General features: G+C 24.8%; 1 protein-coding gene across 11 annotated transcripts in view; it reads left to right on the plus strand.

The window, feature by feature from the left end:
• The first annotated feature begins 11,077 nt into the window (after positions 1–11,077).
• Positions 11,078–18,064, plus strand: part of LOC107437615 (forkhead box protein P1) — a 403,975-nt gene continuing 396,988 nt past the window's right edge. For 6 of the 11 annotated variants that reach the window (XM_071186842.1, XM_071186847.1, XM_071186845.1 and 3 more), the window contains exon 1: positions 11,084–11,198. The gene's annotated coding sequence lies outside the window, so the exon portion shown is untranslated. Of the gene's footprint in view, positions 11,199–18,064 lie in introns of all 11 variants that reach the window. The other 5 variants (XM_071186843.1, XM_071186848.1, XM_071186855.1 and 2 more) reach the window with 1 other exon arrangement.

The raw sequence follows: 18,064 nt of genomic DNA on the forward strand, positions 1-18,064 counted from the left end.
TAATCAAACAAACAAAATAGTTTATTGCTCACATTTAAATATTTAATTATTTTATATTCTCTAACTTATAGCTCTATTTAATCAAACAAACAAAATAGTTTATTGCTCACATATAAATATTTACTTATTTTATATTCTCTAACTTATAGCTCTATTTAATCAAACAAGCAAAATAGTTTATTGCTCACATTTAAATATTTAAGTATTTTATATTCTCTAACTTATAGCTCTATTTAATCACTCTCCCTATATATATATTTATATATTTTGTTCAAATTTTCAATCATTAATAAAATACTTTTTATTCATCCATTCCAGTTCAAATACATTTTTTTTTAAATTTATAGTGGATAACACTTGATGTTAATACAGTTTTTTTCAAATATTATTTCATTAATTAATTTGAATTAATTTAGTTTTATATGAGGGAGAGAAATTGTAATTATTCAATAAAAAGTAACTGAAACAATATTTTTCTTTGCTGAGCTAAGTAGAAATTGACTTTAATTTTTTTTACATATTACTCGTTCTATTTGAATCACACATAGATAAGCAGTAATTGAAGCGTAGGCATTAAAATTTAGTTTCGGGAGAATTTTATATTACTTTCAAAATCAATAATTAATTTAACAACATTTTTCCAGCAATACCTCATTAGCTACCTGATTTTTTTTTAACCCAATCGTGTCCTTTGACGAGTGAGACTCATCATGCATTTGTTTCGAATAAATAAAATGTTGCGTCAAAATTATTTTGCGATTTTCAGAAAAAGATTATGCATTGATAACTACTACTTGCCTTAAATGACAATATATTTAGCTTAGTTATCTGGTTAGATTTGGTATTTAATTCAGGAAAGAAAAACTCCAATAATCATTAATCAAAAAGTTACTGCTAGATTTTTGTTTGGTTGCCTCCTCTTATTTTGGTATTTGACTAAATCGGTTCTCGAATGAGTTAACTTACAATAAAAAAAACACTTCTATATCATGTCGTAGATTATATTAAGCAAAAAATTTAAAAAAGTATCAAAAAATTTAATTAATTAAGTTAAAAAATTAAATAAAATTAAAATTAAGTTTAAGTAATGTTTTTAAATTTTTTTAAGACTTTCTGCGACACACCTCTTTAATACTGATAGCTTTCTGCAATATATTTAATTAAAAAAAACAAATACAGTTAGACCTTGATTTAACGAATTTATTGTGACCAACAAATCCGTTCGTTAAATCAAATATCAATTTTTGTATAGAGTATGATATCAAAACATCAATGCAAAATAACCTTAGATATACAGACATGAAAAAAAAGGATTATTTACTATGAGCTTAACAATTATAAGTTATAAGTTTGGGTATAAACATTAAAATGATCGTAATTCTTCAATACTGCTTGCTTTTAAAGCTTAATACATAATACATACATATAATAACACACTTGGATTAGGGTGTGAAATATTCAAAATTTTGAATGCGAAAAATTCGAAGTTTAAGTTTTATGTGCGAATTGTTTTTCCAGTGATTGTTGTTCGCTAAATCAAAGCTAAAAACTCCTTAAATTAGAGCATTTTAGCACCGTTTTTGTCTCCAGAAAGGCTTCTTTTGAAAGCAATTCTGAAGAAAAGAGGAAATCTTTCGAAACTTTCTGCTCAAAAGAGAAGCAAAATTTTTTTATTTCTCAAACGAGAAATCTTTCTTTAAGAATTCGGTAACGTTCTGCGACAATGTCGCCACGATTCTGCCACAAGGATAATAATAAACAACCAAAAAGGCGTTTGCTATACTTCAATAAAAATAGTTATAGATTGTCAGAATTGAATTTAAGAAATGCTTTTTTTTAATAATTTACTTAAACTATAATTTTGATATTCTGAAATCCCACACTGAGAAAAAAAATATGGTCAAAACTATCAGAATATAGTAAAGTGTTCCTTGCTCTATGGGAGTACCAAAAAGCTCGGGACTTTTTACAGATGATCTTTATTGATAATTTTATTAAAATTAACAATGAAGTATTGTTTTATAATATGTGATAAAAATCGATAAATGTGATCAAATTTGTTAATATTATCATGATATTCTAAACTTTGGATTAAAATCATTTTATTAATTTAAGTTTACTTTTTATTTCATTTAGATTTAATTTCGTATTTCTTACTAAATGTGTAGCAATAATTTTGAAAACCATTTGGTATAGTTTTCAGAACTATAACTACCAGTTAACCGTTACCATGTGAACGAAAAAATTTCCAAATGTTTAAACACCATACACTTTAGTTTTATTATATAGAGTTGTTGTTTTTTTATCCAAAAATGTCATTATTATACAGTAAAGTAATTTTACCATATTTTTTTTCTTCCTCCGTGCGGTATTAGTTATATTTTAAAAGACGATTATCAAAAACACTCAAGTTTCGACCTTTATTTAAACACGTTTTGAGGTTTATTTCATTCATCTTCCTCTACAGTAATTCGTCAGATTTTGATACCGATTACGTTTTTTCCTGGCTTAAGTTTTAAATTAAGACCCCCTATATGTGTACTTCTCTTTTCTTCAATTTTAATGAAGATCCTAAAGATACATTGTAACTGGGGAATCAGTGGATTGCCTTGCATAAATAAAAGACATATTTAATTATAAGAGAGGGACAAATTAGAAGAATACCTAATATTATGTAATAAGTGGTGTTTATTGCACACAAATTACTTTGCAATATTTGCAATATTTTCTTTCAAATAAAACCAAGCCTGGGCCACCTACGAGTGAGAAAGGGATCTTAGGCAGTTTTCCTGTCTGCCCCGCCCTTACGATGACTGTAAAGCTGAAAATACTACTTCAAAAATATAGGCTAGACCAATGGTTACCAACTGGAGGCCCGCGGGCCGCATCCGGCCCGTGATGACTTTTTTTGTGGCTCGCGAACTAAAATATATTAGTTGTCCTTTTTTGTGGATAATTTTCGCAAAAAATCTATATGGGTTTAAAGTACTTTTAAGTTTTATATCTTGACAATTTAATGTCTGTTGCACATTAATTTTTTAATACATGGGTGCGCATTAAAGTTATTGTAGCCGGAATTTTTCAATCTGCAATTAAATATTTTTAAAAATCTACTTCTTATTTTAATTTATAATTCAATACTTTTATTTTGTACAACTTGATAAAAATCTGACAGTAATATTTAATGCTCCTTCAAACTTAAAAGAGTCCTATATAAAATTTTGATAAAGTTGCGGCCCACCATTTGACTGGTGCTTTTAATTGTGGTCCCCGGCCTCATGTAAGTTAGAAACCCCTGGGCTGGACCGTATAAGAAAACTATTAAATATCGTACTTTGTGCTTTCTTTTTAATTTTTAAGTTAACATAATCTACTAAAAATGCATAAATGCCCAATATGATTAGAAATTTAATATACTTATAATAGATTTTAATACTTAATGAAATATTTCCTTTTAAAAAAAATAGCATTATAAGAAACTCGATTTCATTTCAAAATTAAACTCAAGTACCGATCAATAAAATAATATTTGTTTTCCTGAAATCTTTAAAATAAAGCAAAAAATAAATGTTGGTGTTACATAATAAATTACGCAATATGTTTACAGTTGCGTCAATCGATAAAATTGGTAAAAAACTAAAACAAATAACAAAACTTTCTCTATCTAACAATGCTTAAGTATTGGTTAATCCCTTGCCTAATTTAAACATACAAAAAAACAGAGAAGAAAAGGCGTTTCTGAGAAGCAAGTAAGATTCTCTTTTATAAAAAGAATTTAATTGTTAGATTAATGAAAACATATATTTTTACGTCTAAGGACTTTTCAATGTTAATTTATATTCTTTATTTTAAATATTTATTTATATAATATGCATAGGATGTGTTTCAATATGATATGATAAAATTCTAAAAAATAATCTATAGTCTTATAATAAATTATTTATTCTAACGAATCATTAAGTTATAAGTTACCTCTAGCTAGTTTTTAAATTTGGACAAACAGTGTATAGTTATTTCAGACCGTTATAAAATAGTATTAAAAACAATGTAAACACAAATAATTCAAGTTTTTTATAATCAAACTTGATTTATAATTAAAAAATTCGAATCAAAATAACGTTATTAAATTTTGCTTTAATTTTTTTTTACAATAATTCCATGTTATTTTATATAAACTTAAATAAAAGACATTGATATTGTCTTTCCATGTTTTGTTACATTACTGTTTTAGAAGTTTTATATTCATTTACAATTTTAATGCTTGTGAATCCTTTTTATAAATATTGTGAAACATTTTTATAATTATTTATTTAAATTAGCTGTACATTCAGTCACAAAAGCAAATGTATCTAAATTTATAATGTGAATTTTTATATTTTTAAATTAAAACTGTAATGATTTTTTAACGTTTTAAGATTTTTTTAAATTTACTACTAAGATATTGTTTTGCAATATATAATAAATCCAATAAGCTAAAACTGTTTCTGTTATTAAGGGAAAGAATAATTTTTGAAAGTTTATGTGTTATATTTACTCTTAAAAATATGGAAATTTACTTTGACTTGGCAAAGCAGTAAATGACTTGTTGCAGTAAATTTATAAACTTACTGCATAGAATTTTCAATACTGCAGTTCATTGACTTAAATTATGTCATCTAAAAATTTTCTAATTTTTAGATCATAGATTCATTTAATTTTTTTTACAAAATTAATAATATAAAATTTTTTGATACAAAATTTCTTATTTTACTTTATAATACAATATTTAGTTACTATTAACACCAATATTTAAGATTAAAATAATAACAATTTTTAATTTTTTAATCTTAATTTAATTATCTTTTATATTGTTTAAAAAATTATTGTACATACGATATTTCACAAAACCCGCCCTATATGTACATATCAAAGTTCCGGTAAGCATAAAATTCATTTATATTCGCTAAAATTTAATTTTTTATTTTTATATTTTTACTATATGTGTTGTAATAGGAACTATAATTATTAAAACCAGATTTTCCAGTAAGCCGTTACCATATGAACGGAAAAATTACCAATGAATGGTTTAATTGCCGTATATTTTTGTTTTACTAACCACAATATTGCCTTTTTTTACTAGAAATGTCATTATCATTACAGCATGGTAATTTTACTAGAATTTTGTTCTACATACATAAATTTAATACCTTTAAAGTGTATATATTTTTTTTCTTTCCCCCCCCCCAGGTTCAGTAACAGTAAAGAGGGGTGATTACGGAACACCATGAATGCGTTTCGTAATTTATTAATAGTTAAAATTAGTTATTAAAACTGGAGAATAAGGTTCTAAATAAGGTATTAACTATTCGATTAAGTATAATTTATGAAATGACTTTCTCAGTATGAAGCAACAATTCGTGCAAAGTTCATGATACTTTCAACAACATTAGTCATATCTTGCTATTCTGTTTAATAGCAGCTGTTGAATTAATTATAGAGCTTCTCAATTCAAAAATTCATTCATAAAGGTAAGAAATGCTAGAATCATGTGGTTTTGTTTGCACATAAGGCCCTATGGAAACATTTTATGGTGTAGGGATATGACTAGGTTCAAATATAAGTTTTGGTTCATTCATAAAGATTTAGTTTTCATTCATAAGGGTTAGTTAGGCGTGAGGATCATTCAAGAATTTTTTTTCATTGTATATATACTTTCTCACATTAAATTTAATTTAAATAATGAAATATTTCAAATCTAAATCATAAATTTTAGTTTATAAATGTATCGAATTTATTACAAACTGCTGGCTGTTACAAGTGCAAGTTAAACTTGAATGAAAGCAATAGAAAGAATAATTTCACATTCATTTTCACATACATCTTTTAACAAAACAGTGTATTTTTAAATAATTATCACACAAACATGTATTCTAGTTTAATATTAAGTAGCAAATTTAACAATTTATTTTTAGTTTGCTGTATCACTTAAAATAAATAAATATTTCTACTAAAAAACATGGATGCTAGCTAAAAAAATAAAATAGTTATTTATTAATCATCACACAAACATGAGTGATTGGTCACAGTTAATTAATGAAATGTAAAATTTACTTATTAATAATATTTCATACAAAGGAAGGTTTCAATGGAAAAAAAGGTTGTTTGATACACAATAATATTTGCTTGTTTACAGCTAGTTAACGAATTATATTCATTTATAAATATAATTTAAAATAAAATAAGTCTAAGTGATTAGGAAACTAATAAACAAGCTAAATGAAATGAATAGTTTATAATATATAATTGAAAAGAACATATTATTTAAAACGTTAATCACGTTTATTTTGAAATTTATTAATTATTGTTCACAAATAGTTAAGCGAACGAAAACTACGTAGATTGCTCGATCATGATATAATAAAGATATAAAGTTACCGCCATTCAAGGGCGTACGTGACTTGCATACAAGTTGTTTATTTACGCAAATGGACGTATAAATACTAGTTTAATAATGTAACATTCTACAAAGTATCAAATCTTATAATTTGCCAAAGCTATCATATTGCATGTTAGAAAAACTTTTACGTTGAAAAACGTTTTACCTTAGGTCTTATGAATAAATAACACCAAAATTGTTATGAACTTAGTTGGATTTCTTAACATATTATTAGTTTTGTTTTGGTTCCTCTTCTTCGGTGGTGTTCAAAATTCTTAGTGTTAACAGGCATTTTAAATAGAGGTCTAGATAGGAAATGCCAGTAGGTGGTCGCCCGGTTAAAACTTCTTGCTTTTTTTTTCATCCTAATATCTGCACTAAGAAAAAAAAATGGTCAAACTACCAGAATATGGTAAAATTTTCTGTATTTTTAATCAACGCTATAAGGCTCGTAATTTTTACCGTTGTGAATTTGGTAAAATTAACAATAAAATAGGGTTTTATAATATGTGATAAAATTTGGTTATTTTATCCTGATACCTTAATTATTTTATCATGATGGAGTTGTTTCTAACCCTCATTCCGCCCAAGGAACCTTTTAAGTAGTTTCTATTTTATTTGCTGTCTTGTATTTCTCTAGAGTCTGTACGATTTTCCTTTGACGAGAGGTTAACCAGGAAGACGTCACCTAACCATACAAATACCATAAAATTGATAATAACGTAGGGTTTTGTAATATGTGATAAAATTTCGTTATTTTATCCTGAGACCTTGGTTATTTTATAACGGTGGAGTGGTTTCTAACCTTTGTTCCGCCTAAGGAACCTTTAAAATAGTTTATATTTTATTTGCTGTCTTGTATTTATTTCTCTAGAGTTTGTACGACTTTCCTCTGACGAGAGGTTAACCAGGGAAACGTCACCTAACCCTTACAAATATCACGCATATAATTGTATTTTATTTTTAGGGCATGTTGAAATGCAATTAAATTTAATTTATTAAACTGAAACAATTAAAATATAATTAATCAATGTTCCCCTGTTACCCCTCAGTGGGTCATTAGTTTAGTTTTTTTTAACAAATAATTCGAGTTCATTAATTAGTTAATAAATTTATTTATTAATTTTTAACTTTGCTTTATATCATGTAAATTACAAGAGTTTTAACTAAATTTATTGTCTAAAAGTTTAAAAAAAAAAAAAAAAAAAAAAAAAAAAAAAATAGGGAAAACGCCGAATAAAAGACTGCATTTTATTTTATTTAACCTTTTATTTTAACAAAATGCAAAATTAAAAAAAATAAGAAATAAAAATTTGCGTAGTTTTCTACTTAACGGTTTCATAATATTAATTTTCAGGAATTGAATTTAAATTTAGAAAAATACTTAATCATAGCTATTAAATTTTCAACCGCTAATATTGACTTGTAGATCAAAAATTTTGTACTTTGAATCGAACGAAATATTCTTGTACGAAACTTAAATTTCATCGAAACTTGACGACAGCGACGTTAACTAGTAGTAAAAATATAATTATACCTCTTACAAGAATTCAAATTTAAAAAAGAAAGAAATATTTGAAATTCGAAATAAGCATAAACTATATAATACTGAGTACAAATTTAAAAACAAAAGTGTTAAAAAGTTTGACTCCTTAAAAACCCTGAAACAAACAGTTGCCGATTTATTGCTGTTTGAATTAGATTTCTCGTTGAAAATAGCAGCGGCAAGTTGATAAGACTCATTTTTAAGTAGGGCAACACAGATCACTTCGAAGTTCGGAGGGGAAACTGACCTAAGTCGCTTTCTCTAGGAAGGAGTAGGGATATTAGCTGTTTTAACCTCATATTTAAGACTGTTTCCGCATTAATTTAAAAATATTATAAAACTTTATAATCATATTTTTGTATGAAATGCGTGAATTTTTAACAATTTACGGTTTATTGCTATAGATTAATTGGCTACGGATAATATTTGCTATAAATTGCTAGAAATAATAATAAAAAATGAAATAGTCTTCTTCGTCTATTCTTTTATCATGATATAAGCTATACTTTATTTAGTAAAAATACTGATAATAGACTGAAGCGTTTAAGGATTAAAAACATGGAATGAGTTCGGTTATTAATAATTAATTTTTTAACTTTAATTAGCTGGAATTGAAAATAATTTTAATATATTTAAAATAGTGTAGATTTTGATTATTTTTTTTTACTTTTTTTAACCTTAGATGAAATAGCAATGAAGTAATAATGCCTTGTAGCTACTTGATTTATTGTTTAAAATTGACTTAACTCTTTTATATTAGATTCAAATCTTGTTGACTATTTTCTCAAAAGCTGGCATATTTTGCTTTTTTCCGGATAAAGGGTTAATAATTAACATTCTTTTTGCTACCTTTTGTAAAATTTAATAGACTTTAAAATTGACCGGTTTCTTTTATAAATTTTAAGTCTAGTTTTATTTTTTTTCCTTCAATTTACAGCACCATTAAATTTGGTTATGAGCCGTTAGGTTATTTTTTGTTGATTTAAAAAATTAGTAAAGATGAATTGATGCTAATTATTTAAAGAGTTTAATCTTGTTTATTTAACTTTTTTGTAGTGTTTGAACTTAATATTAAGATGCTTATCATGATTAAGACCAATTCATTAATCATTAAAATTACTCCAGAAAACATTTCTTTTATGAATTTAAACGCTAAAATACAGTTACAAAACTATTAAGAAATATTGCTGAAGAGAAAAAAACTTTTTTTTTTAAAAAAAGCATTAAATAAATAAATTACATTAAACAATGAAACAAAAATAAAATTGTTCTGTGGAAAACTTGCTAAATGCAACATTTAATTAAATTTGTTGATTGATAAATCAAATTCATATTTAAAATAATACCAAGTTATAACGTATTAAAATTAAATAAAGAAACAAAAATTTCCTTCCGATGTATAAAATGAAATAAGGCTGAAATGAACTTAAGTCAATATAAAAAAATTAATTATTGAATGAAAAAATCATTTACACAACGCTTCTTAATTACTGAACCTCTAAAGAAATAAAATATTAAAATTTTCTTTTCTCATTCAAAAAGTCAATCTAAAAACAAAATGGTTTAATTGATTGATTATCAAAATTAATTAATTGTTAAAATTGAATTAATTGATATAGTTCAGAATTTAAGTGTAAAGATGAGGACATTAAGAAGAAGAAAAAAGACTTAGAAAAGCAACAAAGCAGACACAAAAAATTTAGACAATTCCGAGGATTATCATTCAGTTAAATCTTAAAAATAAATCAATACGTAAAATGAAATTGCAGATTGCATCATATAAAAAAATAAAGTATGGTTAAGATTTCAGAAAAAATATCAATAAAGAAATAGTTAGATAAATATTGAAATAAATATTCACACATTGCAAGTAATTAAAAAAAGTAATATTTTTCCCATTAAAAAGTTAATATCAAAAACTCCTTTCAAATCGTAAAAAAATGAATTAATATTGTCTAACAATTAAATGAATCGATTCCCGGCAAAACTATGAATGTTAGAACTCAGAAACAAAGGACTTAATAGATTCATGTCTAATGACAAATTTTTCGCAAAACATGAAGTCCTAGTAAAAATATTACTGTTCTGAAGATAAACAATTATGTTCAATATTTTAGATTGATCAATTCAGGGAATATTAAAAGGTATAAGAATTCAACGTGTCTTTCAGAAATTAAAAATTAAATAAATAAAAAAAATAAAGTAAACAAATGAATAAAAAATAAAATAAATAAATGAGCAATAAAATAAATAAATATTATAATTTAATAAAGAAAAAAATAAAATATATTTTGAGTTACGTAACTGTGGCCAAAAGCACCCAAATTAAGCATCGCATCGAGGAGATAAAAACAAATGTTGAATGACAAAAATAAATCGATAAACAGATCAAAATTACAAAATAAGTTATCGCAAAAAAAAAATTAAACTATTCTTTTCTCCATTATTAAGTTAATCTAAAAAAAAAACCCATTAAAATTGAATAAATCGATATTGTCTAGCAATTACGTGAATCACTTATTAAGATGATGAATCTTAGAAAGAAAAGATAAATGTAAAAAAGCAAAACGATCCCCGGTAAAATTTAGAACGTTAAAACACAGGAACAAATGACTGAGTCTCTCTTCATGTCAAATGTCTCCTCATCACAAAACAAAACAAAGTCGCAAGTGCGATCTGTTAAAAGTTTTATCTCATCGGTTTGAGGAGACAAATAAAAGAAGGGAGCATTCAGAAATAAAATAAAGGAGAGAAATGAAGTAAAAAAAAAAAAAAGAGTTAGAAAACCGTCTAAGAGCTGTGGAAACGGATGACCTTGTATCATCCTAGGCATGGGATCTAAATTTGTCTCTCATTCTCTGTTTACCCAGCAGGTGCGCGTGACGTCACAAATGCTGGGCGAATCACAGTTATGAATAACAATGTCCAAATACGCGACAGGAAAAAAGTGCGGTACTTATTTTTAACCGATTTATGAATATTTTCGCTAAAAACTCACTTCAAAGTTATATTTTAAGCTCTATATGAATGTTTTTAACCAAAAATCATCCTTTATATTTGATGATTTAGTTGTTTGGTGCGGAGGGATATGTTTTTATTTACTTGCCGGTTTCTCCGCACGCGAGAGACAGCTCTTTGACTAAATGTGGTGGATGGATTTGAGGGAATTGTACATCATTGTCGTTTGCGTTTAATTTTTTTCCTTACGACGTTGTTTCGTTCCTGTAATATGAAGAGGTGAGATCTTTTGGAAATATTATAAAAATCGTCCTTCCGCTCCAATGGATATTTTAGAATGTTATCGGGACAAGGTATGTCATCTGCCGGACTTTTATCGAACGAAATAATAGGGGAGCGGAAACTAACGGTCATAACGGAGAAAGCCAGCAAAATCGCCGGTATTATTATCAAATGCTCAAATTAATAACCAGAATTACGTAAAGAATCTGTGACGTCATACACTTGAGAAATCATTTGTACTTATAGAGATCGTTTGCATTTCTAGTTGCAAGAATATTATTTCTTTTTCCGTCCCAATTAAATGAAGTGAATCGAATATAAATATGAATAAAATATTAAGATATTTTAATTTAATTGATAGTATATTAACAGGTATTTTATTTTTTTTCATTGTATGCACTTTTATAAATAAAATGCGTGTGCTAAAAAAGTCGTCTGGGACTTAAAAGAGAAAAACAAACTTGCCGGTAGAGAGCGCGTGATTTTCGGCGTGTTTTTGAAACTTACCGTAAAATTGCTTCTTAAAGATCATAGTTTCTACCAGTATACAAGATGGTGTAAAACGTTACATTCAACAGTTTTACTAGTTTTTAAAAATTAATATTTACGAAATATTTTTTTGCTTTCGTGTTGTCAAAGCGATTTTATTTTTGTTTTTATGGATATTTGGGATTAAAAAAAATTTCTTGTTGGATAATTTTGATTATGTTTACACATAACAAAAGCATTTATTTCTGACAATAAATAAGAAAAGAAACATTAAACTTTTATACACTTGCTCTTAAAAATTTCAATGTGTGATAATATATCGATTATATACAAATAAATTTGTCATCCAGCTAATCAATTAATTTTTTATCTTATTATTTTAGCTTTGCCAAAAACATACCTAAATGAAACAAAAGATATGTGTATAAACATGAAACAAAAGATTTTATAAAATTATTTAATAATCATAAATGTATAAATTAAAAACTCATTTCTGTTAAAAACATTTAAACAGATAGTTCTGCATTGATGAACATAAATTACTGCTTATAAATAAATTTGTTATGAATATCACCATTAAAGTGATTTACTCTTGAAAATTTTATATTTCTAGATTTGCCTTCACAATACATTAACTAACAGAAAGATATTTGTATAAATATTTAAATAATTTTTTATAAGATCTTTTATAAGCATAACTTAAAATTACTTTAAAAACATAAATTCACGCTTGAAGAAGCATTTCTGTTTAAAATAGTAATAATGTTTTTCAAGCAAAATGTTAACTAATTATATATACAATATAATAAAAGTATTATCCTAATATTTAACAATATGTTTTATTAAATATTAACTCGCTTTATATTTTTATAACTTTTGTATTTAAAATATAGCTATGAAACACTTTTTCAAACTCAGTTAGTTTTAAAATTTTAAACAAATCCTTTTTAAATTAAAAATAATCTGAAGTCTTTAAATAGTATTAATATGAATAATAGTAACATGAAATTTTTTTTTACATTTAAATAAAAGGTGATTATTACTCCTATTTTAAGTATATAATTTGAACTTTTTCATAAAATCAAATTTCTATAAATTTCAGATGCAAAACTCAATATTTAAGAAAAATATAAATATATTTTAACTAGTTTAAACTTTTAGTTTTATAGCATTAAGATAAATTTTAATTGTAATTTAAATAATTTACTTTAATAGTTTACATTATACTTAATATCATATTTCTCGTGCTAAAGATATCGTATTTAATTTTTAAAACAAGTAATTATTTCAAATTTTATTATATTTAATATATTAATTAATTTTAAAATATTTATAACATACTTTCTATAATTAGTCTTTATAAATATTTAATATTTCTTCATTCTATTAAATTTTTGTATATGAAAAGTTAGTTTTTTTTGAAAAAAATTTTTGCTGTTTTTATTTTTTTAAGTTCTCAAGATTATTCTTCAATTTGTGTTTTTGTTCATTTTATTTATTTATTTTTAATTTTTATTAGTTCAACTTAAAAAGTGATTTATAGAATTAAAAAAATTTATTTATTTTTTATTTTTACAAATTAATTTATTTTGAGGTAGCTATGAATTAAAAACAAATGAAAATGAAATTTGCATCCACATTTTTACTCTTCATTTTTAAAAATGGGAAAACCTCTTTGCAGTCTAAATATAAATCACATTTTAAAACTATACAAAAAATTAAAATTATCTCTTATTTAATAATTATTAACATAGTTTAAAATAGTTAATTTACGCTTATCTTCTTCAAATTTAATTTACTCATGTTTTATTAATTTAGTTTAATTATCATGAATACAATTTTTAGTTGCCCATTTTTATCCAAATATTTGATTAAGTTTTATACTGTTGGCTATTTATGACAGATTATAAAAGAACAATATGAAGCAAAACATAAAGTAATTAAAGCTTTCTCATTAGTAACTTTTCATAATATATATATATATATATCTTAGATATANTAAGAAAATATATATATATAATATATGTAATAAAATATTTATAATATGAGCTTAATAGCATAACTCTATTTTTTTTTCATCTTAATAAAAAGTTTAGTCCTTAGCTATTAAAATGGATAGATTATACTTTAAATCTGCACCATATGTTCTTAAGTTTGATTAAAAAATCAATTGATGCATAATTTATTTCATTTGTCTTATTTAAATCGATCTAAATTGATCTTTCTAAATTTATTCTTCTTCTATATGCTCAATTATTCTAAATCAATCTTTTAAATAAATCTAAATCGGGCATTTATTTAGTTATGTAAGACATTTATTTTTGTATACAGATTAATTTTTTTGCTAATTTAAGTAATAATTATTACTTTCTAATTTTTTTTAACATATTTAAATTACCTCTCATTCATAAACATATTTATTACCTCAAAAATATATTCCATTAACAATAAACAGTACATAACATTTCGATCTTATTTTCCGTATTTATGTATTGAATCTAAAGTATAATACATGTTTATGAAAAAATATGAATAGCTTGTAAAATCTTGTTGGCATGAGGTATTAACTTATATAAATTTCTCATTTATAACTCATCATTTGAATTTCATTTGTTAGTTATTTTTAATCAGTTTTAATATCTGTTACTAATTCTTAATGTTTATTTAAGAATATTTCAAAAAACTGTTTCAATTTCAGGCAATTTTTTTAATTTGTATAACGGTAATTTTTTGATGGATATAAAAATTATTAAAACATTGTAATACCTTGACACATTATTATTAAAACCCTTTTATGAAACAGAAGAATAAAATGTTTTAACGAATAAATATTGTGTATAATACTTGTATGTTGCAGAATATTTAAAAAAATCTCTTAATTTTTCTGTAACTTCTAATAATATGTAATTAACAAATAGTAAAATTAATTGTTAGTTTCCGTTTATATGTAAGTACTTTTTGATCTCTGTGGGACGTAAAAAATTTTAAAATCTAATTCTCAATCTCGAATTATCAATTTATTGAAAATGCATAAAATTTTTAATAGCTTTTTAAAATTAAAGAAATGTGTTCTACTTTTTCACATATTTTTTACTGAACTAACTTAATGAACAAATATGAGTCAGTACTAGTTAGGAGAATTTTATGGCCCCTTAAACAGACTAGTACAACCAAAATGTCTTTTGCCTGATATTTTTATTGCACAAATGAAATATGAGAATTATTATATACTTTACTTAATCATTCTATAGAATATTCATTTCTACAAAATGAAACTTTACATTGTAGATTTTTTATTAGTTATTTTACAAAATTCAATGCCTTAAATATTAATCATGTCATGCTTATGCGTTCGGTTTTTGACATGCTGTACTATTACTAGGCATTTTATACAAAGTCGGAAATCCACATTGAGGCATCATGCATGCACATAGAGCAAAATAAACAAATAAACAAAACGGACTACTCTGAATAACTTTTGATCTAATAATCGAATCTTCACGTTCTAGGACTCAATCTTAATGGCTCGAAAGGGTGACTTACGTTAAATAATTTATGCTAATATGCTAAATAATTAGTGGGAACGATATTTCAAGCTGCGAATTCAGACACAAAAATGTACTTTCTTTGAATAAACATACCTTTTTTCCCGACGGATTTTAACGGATCCCCAAAATATAGCGGGTAGCCGCAATCTGGGAAATATTGTCCCAATAGTTTGTTCCTGTTACCTTACAGCAGTGTTTCCCAAACCTATGATTTTTCTGTACCCTTCCTAAATTTTTCGTAACGCTGTGTACCACTAATAAAAAACTTATGTATTTTTTACTATAAAAAAATTACACAAAAGATAAAAATCACAAATGGCTGTTGACACAACTAATTGTTAACTGTTAACTCTGCAAAAAATAGCCAATAGAAAAATACGTAATCGTAAATTTTCATGACTAACTTTGCTTTTAAATAAAATTTTTGAAATTTTCGTTTGTTGCAAGATATTTCGCATAAGAACACGTGCCCCAGCTAAACTGTTCCCGTACCCCTGGGGGTACGCGTACCACACTTTGGGAAACACTGCCTTACAGGATGTAAAAATGTTTGTGAAATATTCACAATTTTTTTAGAAGTTTTGTTTTGAAATTCATTTTTTAAAATGTCTGTGAAACAAATTTCGTTTTCAGACTTTTCATTTTCAATTTAGACAGAAAACATATCACATCACATTTGCATTTACTATTACCGTTCACTACTACAACTACTACGCAAAAGAAACAGCTTTCAATGATTCTTCTCAATGACGTAATTTAATCCATTCATAACTTTTTTAACTACTCGTTATGTTAATACTAGTATAGATATTTGAATTTGCTTGAACCGACGAACAAAATTAGCTTTTTGATTTCCGTCTTAAAAAGTGAATATTTTGATTTTAGTTTTTAAATAGGATCTCAAATAGACATTTATTTCAATTTTACTATTTGTATTCTGTTTAGAAAAATGAAGGGAAATATTTTAAAACTGAATAATTTATTAAGAGACACTTATTACTAATTGAAGCACTGTAACGAAGAACGCTATTGAGAAATATTACCTTATGGATTTATTTTATTACTTTACTTTATATTTACTAAGTTGAAAAATAGTATTTTTATTTACGTACTTTATTATTTCACCTAATATTTCGAAATAATTAAAAAAATATTTGATAATATAATACATTCTATATCAACTTGCTGTAAAAAATTATGGATCAAATTACAGTAAAAAGTACTGGCACCATCTTTTTTTCATCAAATTTTACACCGTAATTTTAACAGAAATATTGATTACAGTGTGATTTTACAGTAAAAATTAGGGTAGATCAGAATTTTGTTCCGTAAAATGTTCAGTAAAAATGAATTTTACTGTAAAAAGTACCGTCACCCTGAGGTGCCACTATTTCTTACTGTAATATGAATAGGGATTTTTTACAATATGTTGTGCATGTATGTAATGCATTTAAATAAACTGGAAAAGATTTATACAGCACAAAATATCCCAATTACTTTAAAATGAGTTTAGAAAAAAATACAAAATCATTTGAGCTATATTCATAAATAGCAATTATATGAAAAATTCATATTGATAGATGATAATTGATGAAATGTTTCTGGGATGTTATTTTAAAATATTTTTGGGATGATAAAAAAAATATTGTATACAATCTAAAATATTTTTGGTATATATTAAAAATAATTCAAATATGTCAGAAATCAACATTTCTACATTTTATTGACCTGTATACACGTTTCTGATATTATTTTTTTGGGTGTTTTGTGTTGTATGGCATTTGGGGATATAATGTATATGATAGTGCATTACGCCAATATATATATACATATATATATAACTCGAGTTTGTAATCTTTCTTGACGTATCGGAAGTATTTGTTCGAAAAATTAAGAAATCGTTTTTAAAGTGGATAATAAAATGTTATCTTGATAACTCATTGATTACTTTTATGGAACTAAGAATATAAAAGTCTTACTAATTAATACCAGAAATGTAAAATGATAAACAATGTTATTCTATTTTTAAACCAGCAAATTTTCTAACTAATATTTTATATACTTATAGTTTTAGTAACAAATAAAAACATGATTTTAGTAATAAAAATTCTTAATTTAAACTTGACTTGCAAGCCATTTAAAACATTATAAACACTGATAAATATTGTGAGATAAGATAACATTTTACTAGGAACAAAAAAGTGTTTATCTATAAATAAAGGAGTTGTTTATCTAGAAACAAAGAAATAGTTTTCATAAACAATTTGCTTATAAGCAAATGTTAACATATTATAACAATTTATTTTTTATTGAACTTCGTTGTTATATTAAGAACATTATTTAAAACTTTATTTTATGCGGTTATTGTGAAATGTAACATATACTGCATTTAATAACATGGTAGTCAACAACAGAGACATTTTATTTTTTATAACGTTACAAAATTTTGATAATTTAATATAGTTAAAACGCACATCTCTCATTCAGTTTTGTTAAAATATATTTAAGATAAGTTGAAAACATTATTTTATTGGAAACGTTATTTACTTCCTGCTATGTTCAGAAGAAAAAAAAAGATTAAAAAATAACTTGTTCAATTAGACGTTATGATATATAGACATGAATGAATTCTATATCGTCTCTGATTTTCTGTATCAGAGATTTCCTGTATCAGAGATTTCCTGTATCGGAAATTTCCTGTATTCTGATTTCCTGTATCAGAAAATTGTGAAAAAGAATGCATTTTATTCACCCTTTTAATACCTTAATAAAAACATTTAAAGTATTTAAAACTAATAGTGCAAATGTACATATAAATTAGTTTGT

This window comes from Parasteatoda tepidariorum, chromosome 10 (genome assembly GCF_043381705.1).
Source record: "Parasteatoda tepidariorum isolate YZ-2023 chromosome 10, CAS_Ptep_4.0, whole genome shotgun sequence".
Taxonomy (NCBI): domain Eukaryota; kingdom Metazoa; phylum Arthropoda; class Arachnida; order Araneae; family Theridiidae; genus Parasteatoda; species Parasteatoda tepidariorum.